The sequence below is a fragment of the Mastigoproctus giganteus genome, chromosome 11 (genome assembly GCF_048544385.1).
Source record: "Mastigoproctus giganteus isolate SK-2022 chromosome 11, ASM4854438v1, whole genome shotgun sequence".
NCBI classification, from domain to species: domain Eukaryota; kingdom Metazoa; phylum Arthropoda; class Arachnida; order Uropygi; family Thelyphonidae; genus Mastigoproctus; species Mastigoproctus giganteus.
This window is the reverse complement of record NC_143585.1, coordinates 80,185,370-80,199,182: the sequence shown is the minus strand read 5'-3', so window position 1 is coordinate 80,199,182 and position 13,813 is coordinate 80,185,370.

The window sequence follows — 13,813 nt, the reverse complement described above, 5'->3', positions numbered from 1 at the left end:
GAAAGAACTTTTGTTTTTCTTAAAGGCGCAAGTCAGTAGTTATTCAAAGAAAACATTTTCTTCAACGTGCGTAATTATGTGATGACAGAAAATTCTTTCTGTCTACGAGTCTTGATTCTATATATAGAATCCACTCTCGTGGAGCCAGTATTCGACAGCAATCAGTCATTGTTTCGTCATTATCCCAGTGGGGATCGCGTGACGTATGAGTAGTGGTGGGGGGATTTTTTCTGTCGACTCGACACAATTTTTTGTTATATAACGTTGGATGAGCAACGCAAGAATTATAGTAACAGAAATCACATATTCCTACTCTCAGAATAGGCAAGTTATCCCTATACCTTTCTTTATTTCCAACAGTAATGCAATTTGAAAGTCATAAATTATTAGCACCGTGTTTAGTGTAACGAATCAGTGCGTTGCATACAATTACAATTGAGCTGTATGCTAAGCGTAGATTGTCACTGCTCACAATTAACCTCTCCGTGACTTCAGGCGGAAACCAAAGGAGATGTGGTTGAACAATTTTATCAGGAGTCTTGGAATGATCGCTTTGTTTCCATTCAACGCGTTAGCACGATTCCATGCATGCACTCTCTTTCTATTTTCAGAAACGGCTCGCAAATTACGCCCGCTTTCTGTGTTTCCAAAACATCTGCTGCACAGCGCGAGGTACGAACTACATTTCCCACATTATGTTCGCTTGAAATCGTGCAATCATCTTTCCTAGTACAGCTTCGTCAACCCTCAGTCCACCTTAATATGCTTTTAGTATCGAAATAAATACGCATCTCATTTGCATCCAAAGAACTGTATTTTTAGATGAATTTTTAACTTAAAAAAATAACGTTAAAAAGATAACTTTTGTTGACACATTTTTTAGTTAAAATGATGCGCCATGATCAGAACAATCATTAGCTTCAACAATCGTTTTAATCTCAGCAAACACAACAATGGAATCATGCACGAGCAGATTAAATGAAATGAACATTTACTTGCAGCCGCAGCATGAAAGCTAAAGAAGACCTAATGGAAAAATGAAAACTAAAGACCTAATGGAAAAATGAAAACTAAAGAAGACCTAATGGAAAAATGAAAGCTAAAGAAGACCTAATGGGAGAATTTGTAGGTCTGCACATCTTTGTGTGCAGGGCAACAAGCTCTCCCATTACTATCGCTCAGCAGTGCCATAAAATCGGACACTGATTCGCCCTGTAATTCACGTAGCAAATGGCTGGAATGCACCTGACCACGACTGACGCCATTAAAACGTCATACTTCACGCTTTTGTACAGAACAGTCGCTCGTGTGGGATCACGCAATAAACTAATCAATCACAACTTCAATTATGACTTCTCAGCTGAGTAAATGGATGTTTAAAGCAAATGTACCCGACTATTCATTTCCGTCGTTTACCTCCGGTCACCGTAGTGACCCAGTGAACCATTCCACTCTTGAAATACCCTATAGGAAACGAGGAGAGACACTAGGCCGGTAATTATATGGCTCGTGTACGTAATCCTCCCTTGTAGACTTGCGTAATTTCTGGATGTAATAATAAACATTGTAATAACAAAATAGGAACTACGTCGTGGAAAACCTGATGTTTGAGACTTAAAAGTAAACCAAAGAAAAAGTAAACTACCCAAACATCGAATAACTCACGCAGAAAAAGTTCAGATGCGAACAGCAGCGTTTGGTAAGCATCTGATCTTTTGAGATGTTTATCTGTACGTGTATGAATAGCCAATCACCTGCTTGTCTTTAAAGCAATTTGAGTTTAATTTTTAATTAACTAAATTGCTTAAAATACAAGCTGATAGTTAATTAAATTTTTAGTTTATAATTAATTAAATTTTACTTTTTAAGCTTAAAAGGTAACTTTCATTTATAATTTGCTTGTTTAAAATATTTTAGGAGATTTTTAATCATGCCTTTTGCTTAAAATAAAAAATTTACAAAATATACAAAATACAAAATTTAATTTTACTTAACAATAGGTAAAAAATTTACTAAATATTGTTAAAATACATTTTTAATTTAAAATATAATTCAATTCTTAATTTGTTAAAACATAATATTTAAAATATATTGTATTTTATTATTTTGGCTCATTTTAAAAATTAAAATATTTACATTAGTAAAGTTCTAATTCATTCGATTTTAAAACATAAATATAAAAATTAAATGTATTTTTATATTTATGTTTTATTTAAATCGTGTAAAAATATAAAATAATTTTTTCCGCTTTAAACTTGAAGTCTAGAAATGCGATATAATAATTTCAAATATAATTTGTTTTTAATTATTAAAATACAATTTTTAATAACAATTTCACGAACTGATCTCAATATATAAGGGTTAAAGGATTTTAATTACCATATTCAATGGTCACGTGGGTTATACCCACCGTGTAATTAAAATATTTACATTAATAAACTACCACTTAACTGTTTTTATTCTAAATAAAACAGTAAATACAAAAAAATAAACTTAATTTAATTTATATATATATTAAATTAAATTGCACCTGTTTTATTGAAAGAAATTTTTTTTCATGCATTAATTTATATATAAAAATGAAATAAAGTATTCCATTTTTAATTTTAAAATCAATCCCAGTATACTTTTTCTGACCTGTCACAATTATCCATTTGATTTTCCCAATTACCCTTCCCACCTGAATTACCACACCGAAATAACTTGTGCAAACACGTTTCACAACACTGAAAACGATTGTAATTTGATATTTTACCTACCTACCTTAAACTATCATCTAAAAACTGGTGTTTGATCTAGTACTCCAAGAACCGGTTTAGATGAATTCGATTAACATAAACATCAAAGGTGGAGTAAGTGGTAGGACAGGATGATTGATGGCGCTGCCGGAAACACTTTCCATTATGAACGAAGTCAGAAAATTAAGGGGTGGAAGTAATAAACAGTTTCTAGGGGAGGAAGGAAAGAATTATGATACTGTAACATCTCAGAAAATCGGGAAAGTGACTTATAAGTCTTAATAACCACACACCGGGTGGAGAGGACGTGGTTTGAGCCCATCGGTGACGTGAGGAATTTTTATGGGGCTTTTTCAAAACGTGGCCCAGTTAGTCGGTCTCAGGCGAGGGTAGCATGATTTTTCCTCCCAGAAACTCAGGTTTTTCTTCCAGCAAACAGAAAATCGACCATAGAACACATGCAATTTACAGACATTATACATGGATAAATATGGCCTTAGTTTCCAATGCTTCTAAAACCCTATTACAACTACAACAGCGCACTGTTTTATTTTCACGATACTAAACTTTGTGAAGTTATTTTCTTGTATTTTTGTTGCTATTGAGCAATCATTTTTTTTTTCTTACTACTGAACCCTGAGTAATAAATGTAGTTCAATGGCATGTTTCCAAATAGTCCAGTTTGCTTAGACGAGTATATACAACTACTACTTAGAGCTACAGTCGCGGACCTAGTCACAATGTATAATTGTCGTTTCCTAAAAGATTATCATGGGTAGAAGCATAATGTAATGGTAGACGGCAATAAATTAATGGTGATCCTGGGGCTGTTGGGTAACCCCAAAACCCTTTGTAATATCTCATCTGTATTGTTCCTCTACTTAGCGTGATCCGTAATTGTAGGTTGCTTCCGCATCTCAAAGAGCAGTTAGTATTGTAATGCTTATCTGCCATTGTTCGTGCGTATCGATGTGATTTATACCACAAACAGATAACCAATAGAGTTCGTAGAAGAAAGCTGTTATGCTCCTCAAAACCGGCCTTGAAAACTGTCCATCCGAATGCTAAATAAGTGAACAGTTTTCTGGTCGGTGCAGAATAAAGAAACTATTAATGACTCCGCGCATCCCATACTAACTGCCACTTCATACTTTTCATGTTGTTTGGCACGCAAATTCTGTCTTTCTTTCACCTTGAAATTTCCCTCCTATTTTCCCACTACAAGCACTGATGCAAAGCTTACCCATATATTACGTCATATTTCTGAAAATTTCACTCACTAAAAAGATAATCTTTAAACAATAGCTACTAATTGCCAGGAATTCCTTGATTATCAGGAACTATAAGGTCGGCCTAATAGTGTACTAGACAATGTCTAGGACACAAGCAATTGATATGTGCACACATCGGAGAACAAGGCTCTATTGTATTCCAGCCATGTTATTGTTCTAAAGTCCTGTTTAACTTCTAAATTCACAGACATTCTTTTCAGCATGAATAAACGGTATTGGTACAGGTTCCTGGTGGTGGTGGTTTGGAGGATTTTAACGTGACCATGATGGCAAATGAACGAGACAAGAAACGATACGTGCTACTTCTTCTTTTCGCCGTTTTCTAGTCAGCGATTTTGTACAAGCGACAAAGGTATGTTTATTGGAGGGCACACACCTTGCTCTGCAAGAATATCATAAATGCTTCTGGGTGTATAAAAAAAAATCAAAGAACTAAGGTCAATAAATGCGAGGGCATGGAACACTTTGACCTTGGCTAGCGAGCTAATGGCCGTTTTAATGTTTCTGTACGCTTTCTGTTCCTCAGTGGAGAAAACTGCTTATTCATCGATTCGGAGCATTTGATACGTGCTAGAGGAACTAGGGTCACACTCTGTGACCTTAAAACTTTCTTCATAACATTTTAGACTGAAAAAAGAAACGAATCTTGGTGGTTAAGTTTTTTAAAGGAAGCAAAAAAATCTTAAATCTCTTCGGGAAAGTGAAGAAACGTGAACAGAGAGCTAATGTCTGTGCAGAGAAAAAAAAGAAAGTTTTTCTTTCACAATTAACACTGGTAATTAGGATGTAGTCATGAATGTTCTTGAGCACAGCTGCTTAAGGACATGTTGCGATGTTGTGGAATAATCTGTTTTTCTTTGGACCCGAATGACTTTTCCAACAACTGCGCTGACTGTGCGGAAACACATTTGACACCATTAGATTTTGCGTGTTTATTCAGCTCTCCAACCGCCCCTTTGTGCTGCCCTGCCCCCTTCAACATGTCACAAGCGTATAATTGGGCCAATTGTTCTGTCTGTTCAGGCTCAAGACAGCTGGATTTTTTCTTTTACCTCGATTTTAAAAAGTTAACTCATTATAGTATTTCTCTCTTTTTTTTTTTTTTGTTTTTGTTTATATTTCTTGCCAAGCAATAATTATGGCGTTAAAGCAAATATTCAGCATACGAAGCATTGGTTTATCTTGTCTTTAGTGTGTGTTCTAAGTCTATTTTGTCTCTTCGTAAGATGAAACACCCAAAAACAGAAACAGTTATAGCATGATTATTATTAAGACACCAACCGAGTTTCGCTTGGAAAATCCTCTCCCACTAAATTCTTAAAGTTATCACAGTTAGGACAGAGGCTATAAACATTGTCCTCTCACACAAGAAGGCCTGTGTTAGAATCTCGTCAATGAGGCGAGAGATTTTTATGGGCTTTTCGATCAACGTGCCTGAATTGGTCAATCGCAGGCGAGGATTGTGTGGATATCTTTCAAGGAAACTCGGATTCTTCATCCAGTAAACCGGTCAAGGAATACGTTCAACAACAGATACAATATAATGGTACTTCGTAGCCTTAGTTGCTTCGACGCGTCTAACAAACACCTAACCTAAATTCTTTAATCCTTTACATCATCGATGGGTTTTGAATTTCAGCCTTTTCAAATGAACAGCGATTGATATGCACCCAGCCATAAGTTGGCTTGGCCAGATGGAATTCTTTTGGAGAAAGGCAGACAGAAGACCAACAAGCATATTGCAGAAAAATAATAACAATAATAATTACACGTTGCCACGGAATTATTATTTTCTCGATGAAGAGTAAGATTAGCGGTTATTCTCAAAGGAGAAAATTACATCTTGATACTTAGAAAACAATTAAGTTTTGATCATTCATTGCTTGAATCACATGGTGGAAAACTGCAAACACATTTCGAGTAATAACATTTATTCAACAAATTAATTAACAGTTACCCATAAGCAACATTAAAATTTGTTAGAAAAGAATAATGCAAGTTAAAAAGTTCCACAAGAGGGCGCAATATGTATACTTTCAGATGAGCCAATGCTCCTGTTCAAAGCCGTACTTTCTCTCTCTCTCTCTCTCTCTCCCTCTCCATCTTGAGATTTACTTTCATGCCTGCATGAACTAAGGGGAAAATGCACTCTGTTGCCGGGCAACGAATATGAATTTTCATTTACTATCGCCCGGATGTAAAAAGGGACACCCACGCGCAACTTTTCACATGCAAATCTTATTAACCGGGATGCTACCGCGTTCTCCACACCTGTACATGTTCACCTAAGGCGACGCTTTTCGATCAGTGGGAAAAGTGTGGGAAGAGAATCTAAAATGGGTTCCGAAAAAGGATTTCTTTTTCGTGGTACGTGATAACACGAGGTAATCGATAGCCTTTGGAGGTTCCCAAAAGGGATTTCACTTCGGGAAGAAATGGATACTGTATCCTTAAATTTATATCAGCCTGTATACAGATATCACTACACAAATTTTCTACCACATCTTTTCTCGTAGAATATTTCTGTGAGATAATATAAGACGTACAGGTTTTAAATAGAACACATCTTATTATAATTGTTAATTCTTATACGTCTATATATTCTTCTTATTATTATAAAATTTCATTAAATCAAAATTTTCTTATCGTTTGTAACAACAAAATTAGACTTTTCAATCTCTATGACGCATCTATATGGTATTTATCAGTTTTCCAGTATTAATCCAATAATTGAATAGTTTTTGCATGAAACTGATGTTTAGTCTGATTTTAATGAAAGTGGAATGGCCCGACAAATCTTTATAAAATGCCAAACCAAATTATATTTCATGGAAATCTGCTCACCGGGAGTCGAGTTGTCACATGTGGACGGACATTCAGAAGCTAATGAGCGCTTTATGCATCTAAAAACTAAAGCAAATTTTTACGAAATTATTCTGAAACAGATTTTCATTTAATTTAAAAATACTGCGAATAAACAAATCGAGGACGGGAGATTTATTATCTGTTTTATTCTAGCATCTCTCTCTTAACGAACTTTTCCGTTAGTTTCGCAAGATCAAACTTATGAAAAATAATATTTCCCAACCAACCTTGCACCTCTACTTCTTAACGTTACACACGACTTTCCTTTATCAAAATGACAATCAATGGCAATTGAAATTCAGACTCATACTCCTCGCTTGTGTTTACTTTCGAATGTGTGTTGAATGAATATTTTCTATTATCTCTCGCTACAATGTCCAAGTCAAAAAAACACAAAGAATTGGCTATAAATGACTACAATTTAAAGATAAAAATATACGGGCGCCATTACAATCCTGTTGTGAGTTTAAAGACAAATTCTTATTTCGACGTAATGTTTTAGCTACTTAGGAAATCTAATTTATGATTCCGATTTAAGAGATAAATCGAGAAGCGAACATCCGATCACGTGTTGTTTGCTTTTCAATACGAAGGACATCTAAAGACAGACCTGCAGATGTGACACAAGCAGCAGTCAACCTGCGTTCTTTTTGATTTATTTATTTATTTTGTAGTAAGTGTTTTCGAATTGTGTTAAGAAATGAGTGAATTAAAATACATATTTTCGCTTTCTTTGCACGTGAAACATTCTGCATGTAATACAGGTAGGCAACAAAGCCTATATCTGGATTCCTCGAAGGATTCCTACGTCAACATTATCTGCTTACAGTGCATATTTTCCTTTTTATGGACATTTTCTGGATGATTGATGTAACTGTTCACAACTGGCTATGAACGTAATATTCTCGGGCCCTCTACTTCAAGACTAAAGTTCGACAGCTTAAAGGCTGTTTCCTACTCTGCATGCAATCTAATATCAGTCGCCACCTTCCCCACGACGCCTCCTTCCTCTTCTTTGCACGTGCTACTTTGTTCCTAGGAGAAAGTGCTCTAGTTATGGCTCTTCTGAGTAACATTTTCTATCATTAGGTAGCAGCGGCAAGGTCATCAGCGACTGATAAGACGATCAGCTACCCTCCTCTCTTTCTCCATCAACTTCCTCCTCGTCCCACGACCCCTCCAAGGTTTATTAATTCGATTTACCAGTCCAGCGAGTCTCTGGTGGTGCTAATGGCGCAGTCAACCAACAGACCTTTTCCTACTTCGATTGCTCAGTCGTTAGTTCTCTATTACGCACCTTTCATTAGCAACGCTCAAAGTCCCCCCCCCCCCTCCTCTTCCCCAAGGGTTTTAATTACCTCGTGCCACACGTCATCAAAGCTGCAGTGGCAGGCGCTGGTGCCGTGTTTAACTCTGTTTCGTTCTTTTCGCTGTTTTTCAGAGCATAAAACTATTCCCGGAAGGGTTACGAGGAGGATATTGGCAGATAATGGGGACTCCTACTTTCATGTTCAAATAATTAAGGAAACGTTCAATTCATGGCGCTATCAGCAGTTTACTTCCCACAGTACTCTTTGGCACGTTCTCTGATAAACGTCTTGCCAGGAGTAAGCAGAAACCTGCCTTCTTAGCTACGTCTGTTCCGGGTTCGGTAAGTACGCTTGATTGAAATCATCAATTGATGAAGAAGAAGACAGCTTATAGATGTGCCGATAGGGGAATGGTTTTCAACAGTAAACTTTGGTGAAATTTCCTTATCATAAGATGGCCGCGTGATTTATGGACACCATTTGGTCTGCTTGTTTGGATTAAAATTCCTACGGGAAATACGAAGTGAAAATAGCAGCTATTTCTCAGTTACAGTTTCTTTTTGATACATTTTAAGTAGATGGGAAGTATGGGAAATGCTAAAGCCATCGATCTAGCGTTCAGTGCTGCATTTGGACTTATATCCCACCGCCTGAGATTAGCACGTAATACTTTTCGTAGCTAGTTGCACTAGGTGATTACTGCCTCTGTTTCTCTCGTTCCTTCCTCCCTTTAAAAGCGGTTAGTATTTACACCGAGGCTGATTAATTACTTGTCTGATAGCATGCATGCATACCAAGCCCCCATTCTGCTGCCCATGTGGGTTATTGATAAAGGACAGCTTCCTCCTTTGCGTTCTCCTTACTAATGCCAAGTCCTTCTGTTCAGGGAATTAAAAAAAACTGGACGAGGAAAGAGCTGTTTTTGTCGTAAGATCATTAATTTGGAGGGTTTTAGGTTGGTCGTATCTTGTTATCGAACCGAGGGGAGAATACCGGGGGGCAACAGAAGGCAGGACAAGCGGAACAAGATAAATATTAAAACGAGGGGACAGTAACCAAAATCTGAAGAAAGTTAACATCAAAAAGAAAAGAAATCAAAACAAAAAAAAAAGCAACAGAGCAAGCGAAGTCTAATTAAGGAAGCCACGTGAAGAATATGGATGAAAGAAAAACAAAAGTCCGCAGTAAAAAAAAACAAAAATGAGATGAGTAAAAGATAAAGATGCGTAACCATGGAAACATTGGCTAAGCGAAAAGTTTGCGTGTCGTTGTGGGTTTGTTACCGAAGATGGAACTGTGGAGGAGTGGCAAATCCCCTGGTTATAATGCAGTACCTGTTACTCGGCTTAATTACTATACCCCAATGTTTTCGACGTCATTCGGAGAAACCATCTGCTCTTGGCTCTACGTGAGTTTCTACTTCACGCATGCATGCTCATGCCAGCCATAGTTCGCGGAAACATTTGCGCATTTCCTTTCTCGTGCACATCGAGGCATGCACGCAAAGAAATTAGTGCACTACGGCGAACATGTCTGCGTAGAAAATCTCACGGATGACGAAAACAATCAAATAAAACACACACACACACGAACAGTGCCGAGAAGTGTCTTTTCATGAATTGAAATGGCAGTAATTGGAGCAGAAATGGAGTTCATTTGTGTACAAAGTCGTGGGCATGCGGTTGCGATGACCAGCCAACTGGCAATGTTATTAATAGCATTAAAACCCACGCGTGTTTGCTAATTTAATAGCTAAAACAGAACTGAAACTATTGAGGTTTTTGAATTGACAAAATATATATGTAGACTACAAAGACATGTGATCAGAACCGATCACTGCTCTAGTTAGTTTCATGCTTAAAAATAATCAAAAAATTCTGTTTTTCAATTCTGTGGGAGAGCATATTATGAATTCATGGTATTCGGTGGCCTAAGAGTAAGAATAGTTCCGAATCACAATCATTGTTCACTAGATTCTGGTGAACCGTGACTGTGATTTATTAAAAAAAGATACTCGACTGAGAATGTTGTCTAGATCAGCGTTTCTCAAACCTTCTACAACTTCCCCCAAAGAGACAGCGTACTCCTAGAGATGTGTAGAAGTATTTCGGGATTTTTTATAAATTTTTAAAAAGCGAAGATGTATTGCGTAGAAACAATCTTGTTACGTTTGCAGGTTTGAGAAAAAGTTTGGTGCCTGCGAAATATTTTTAAAGCCAAAACGGTTCTTAAGGTTGGGATGTACTTGTGAAATGACTAAAGTTTCTCAGACCATCTTATTATTATTATTATTTTGTTTTATTGCGAATGAACCAATTAAAATTTGTGTTAATGACATCTGCCTTTCAGGAGTTGAGAGACCTCTATCGGTTACCATAGTAGTTACGAATAGTGTTCTTCCACGCCTGGTGAAAATGGCTTGGATTCAGATACCCTTCTCAACGGAGGTAATTTTTGTGGACTTTAACAATGTGGTTGAGTTATTCGGTCTCGGAAAGTTATGAACAATTTTATCATGCAGTAATTCGATTTTTCATTTGTGGGAGAAGCAAACCGACAGAAGAATACACAGTTAAAGGCACGATGTACCGATGCCTCATGATCTAAGCTGCCTAGGCTTTTAACGCACGAGTTCCTCTGGATCAGGGAGGAGGCGTAGATATGGTAATCACAATTTTGCTGAAACGATGGAAATGAAATATTGTAAGAAGATTTAGATGGTGTATGAAAAGTTAATTATCGTAGCAATTCATAGTTTGCGGGTGAGGGGATGTGGTAGCGATTTTCAGTAGGGCAGGAATGTAAATGTACGTCAGAATGAATCTTCTTTTCAAAATACCAGTTTCTGTACTTTATTTTTCAATGCTGAATCTTCAGCGAGTATTTTATTGTTAAGGACAATAGCCATATAATGGATTCATGGCATGAACTTTTCAAATTCCAATCTTTCCAATGCGCGATCTCATTTTGTCTCGTCCATCTTCAATTGCTCCTAAATCATACATATTTCAGCATACAACGAGCCTTGCCTTCTCCACATGCTATGGTTTCGAGGTACCTTTATACCAATAACCCTTCATTCCCTAGTGAACCGAAATAAGCACACCTATTTGTTTTTAAAACCATGCAAACAGCTGGCCAAAATTTATTTATTCCAGTTATAAATCTCACTGTTTGTTTATTTATTCTCTGCAGATGTATAAAATAGCTAGCGAATCCTGGAAAACAGACATCTGCAGAATGCAGCAAGAATACTAACATACTTGCCAAATTGTATTCAGGAAGTAGATGAAAGCTCTGGTGGTAGAATGTGATAATTATTATTCTCTTAGAGAAAAATACGCAATGAAAAGTGTGCCAAATCATTAATTTAAATCACTGGAAATAGCAGTAATAGTAGTGGCATGTGATGTTTTTTTTTTTTTTTTTTTTTGATTTGGTAGTTGTTGGCGCATCGGCTTCTGTGGCCATATTGCACCTCCCAAGGTTTTTGCAGTACTTTGATCCAAGCCCGAAGCGGGAATCGAACCCGCGACCTTTGGGTTGCCGGGCAGGTACTTTACCCACTCGGCTAGCCCGGTCGGCAAAATTTTTTTTTGTAGTTGTTGGCGCATAGGCTTCTGTGGCCATAATGCACCTCCCAAGGTTTTTTGCAGTACTTTGATCCAAGCCCGAGGCGGGAATCGAACCCGCGACCTTTGGGTTGCCAGGCAGGCACTTTACCCACCCGGCTAGCCCGGTCGGCCGGCATGTGATGTAAGAAAGCAGTGTATGAAATATTGTAAGAAGATTTAGATGGTGTATGAAAAGTTAATTATCGTAGCAATTCATAGTTTGCGGGTGAGGGGATGTGGTAGCGATTTTCAGTAGGGCAGGAATGTAAATGTACGTCAGAATGAATGGCTGATGCTTATGCAGCATCAGCCAAAAAAAAAAAAAAACTCACACAACCATTCCCTCTAAATGTTTGTCCAGTTCCTCCTTAAATTTATTTAACCTATCAACTTCCACAACGACAGATGGAAGTTTGTTCCAGCAATTAACCACCCGCTGTCTAATGGAAAATTTCTGAACATCTATTCTACATCTGTCTTTCCTTAATTTGAATTTATGCCTCCTTAGGTTCGTAATCTGAACAAGTGGAAGAATCCCTTCAGAATTCAGCGTGCTCAACCCATTCAAGGCCTTATACACCTCAATCAGATCACCGCGCAGGTGCTTAGTCTCCAGCCATTGCAATTTGCAGAACTTAAGCCTCTCTTGGTATGAGGATCCCTTCATTCCCCTCACCAATCTTGTTGCCCACCTCTGTACACGCTCAAGCAAATCTACATCCTTCCTAAAATGAAGCCTCCAGACCTATACGCAGTACTCAAGGTGTGGCCTGACCATTGCCTTATACAGAGGGACAATCACCTCCTTTTCCCTGCTATCAAAATATTTCTATATATCATTGAGAAAACCCCATGACCTGCTCTTGCAGCCTGTCTGCATTGCTCAGAAAACTTCATATCTGACTGCACAATTACTCCCAGGTCTTTTTCATTTTCTAACACCTTAAGTGTAGTACCACACAGTTGGTACGTTTCTCTGGGGTTACTTCTACCCATATGCAGTACTTTGCATTTGTCAAGGTTAAACTTCAGTTGCCACTTCTTAGCCCATCTGCCCAAATTATCTAGATCCTGTTGCAGTAGCACACTGTCATTAACAACCCTGCCAACCTTTGTATCATCTGCAAACTTCGACACTAAGCCTGATATACCTTCATCAATATCATTGATAAATATACAAAACAGCAGTGGACCCAACACCGAACCCTGTGGGACTCCACTAATAACATTAGTCCACGAAGAGCAGCACCCATTGATTACCACCCTCTGTCTTCTCCCACTTAACCATCCTTTTATCCATTGTAGCAACTTACTCTTAATACCATTCTGCTCCAATTTGTAGAATAGTCTTTCATGCGCAACAGTGTCAAAATCTTTCCTGAAATGCAAATATATGATATCAAAATTATTTTTTGCATCCAGTTCCTTTCTAACCACATCATAATATCCTATCAAATTTGTCAGACAAGACTTTCCCTTAACAAACCCATGCTGTGTCTGAATTATTGCTGCAGTCTTGTCTAGATGATCCTGCAATGCATATTTAACCAGTGACTCCATTATTTTACCCGGAACGGAAGTTAAACTAACTGTTCACATCGACAGATGATTACTACGGACTGACTGAGCTTTCAATGGAATGACCACCCAAAAAAGGAAATTTGTAAGATAAATACACTTTCTATAATATCCAGAGTATAATATCGTCAGTGTTTTGATGCAATCCCATTATACAGTGAGTAACTCAAGAGATAGCGTTGAAGCATCCATTTATGGATCTCAGATAGAAATCCTGGGAGAAATGACAAAACAAAACAAAAGCAGAAATAGAAATCCAGAAACCCACAAACAACGTGTATTTTTTTTCCGTTTTTTTTTTTTTTATTTCGCAAGACACTGACGTCAATTGGCGTTTCCATGACAGCATTACCCAAGTTGCTGATTTTTTATTATTAGAAGCACCTTGGTGGTGTCCTTGGAGGTTTGCGTGCTTC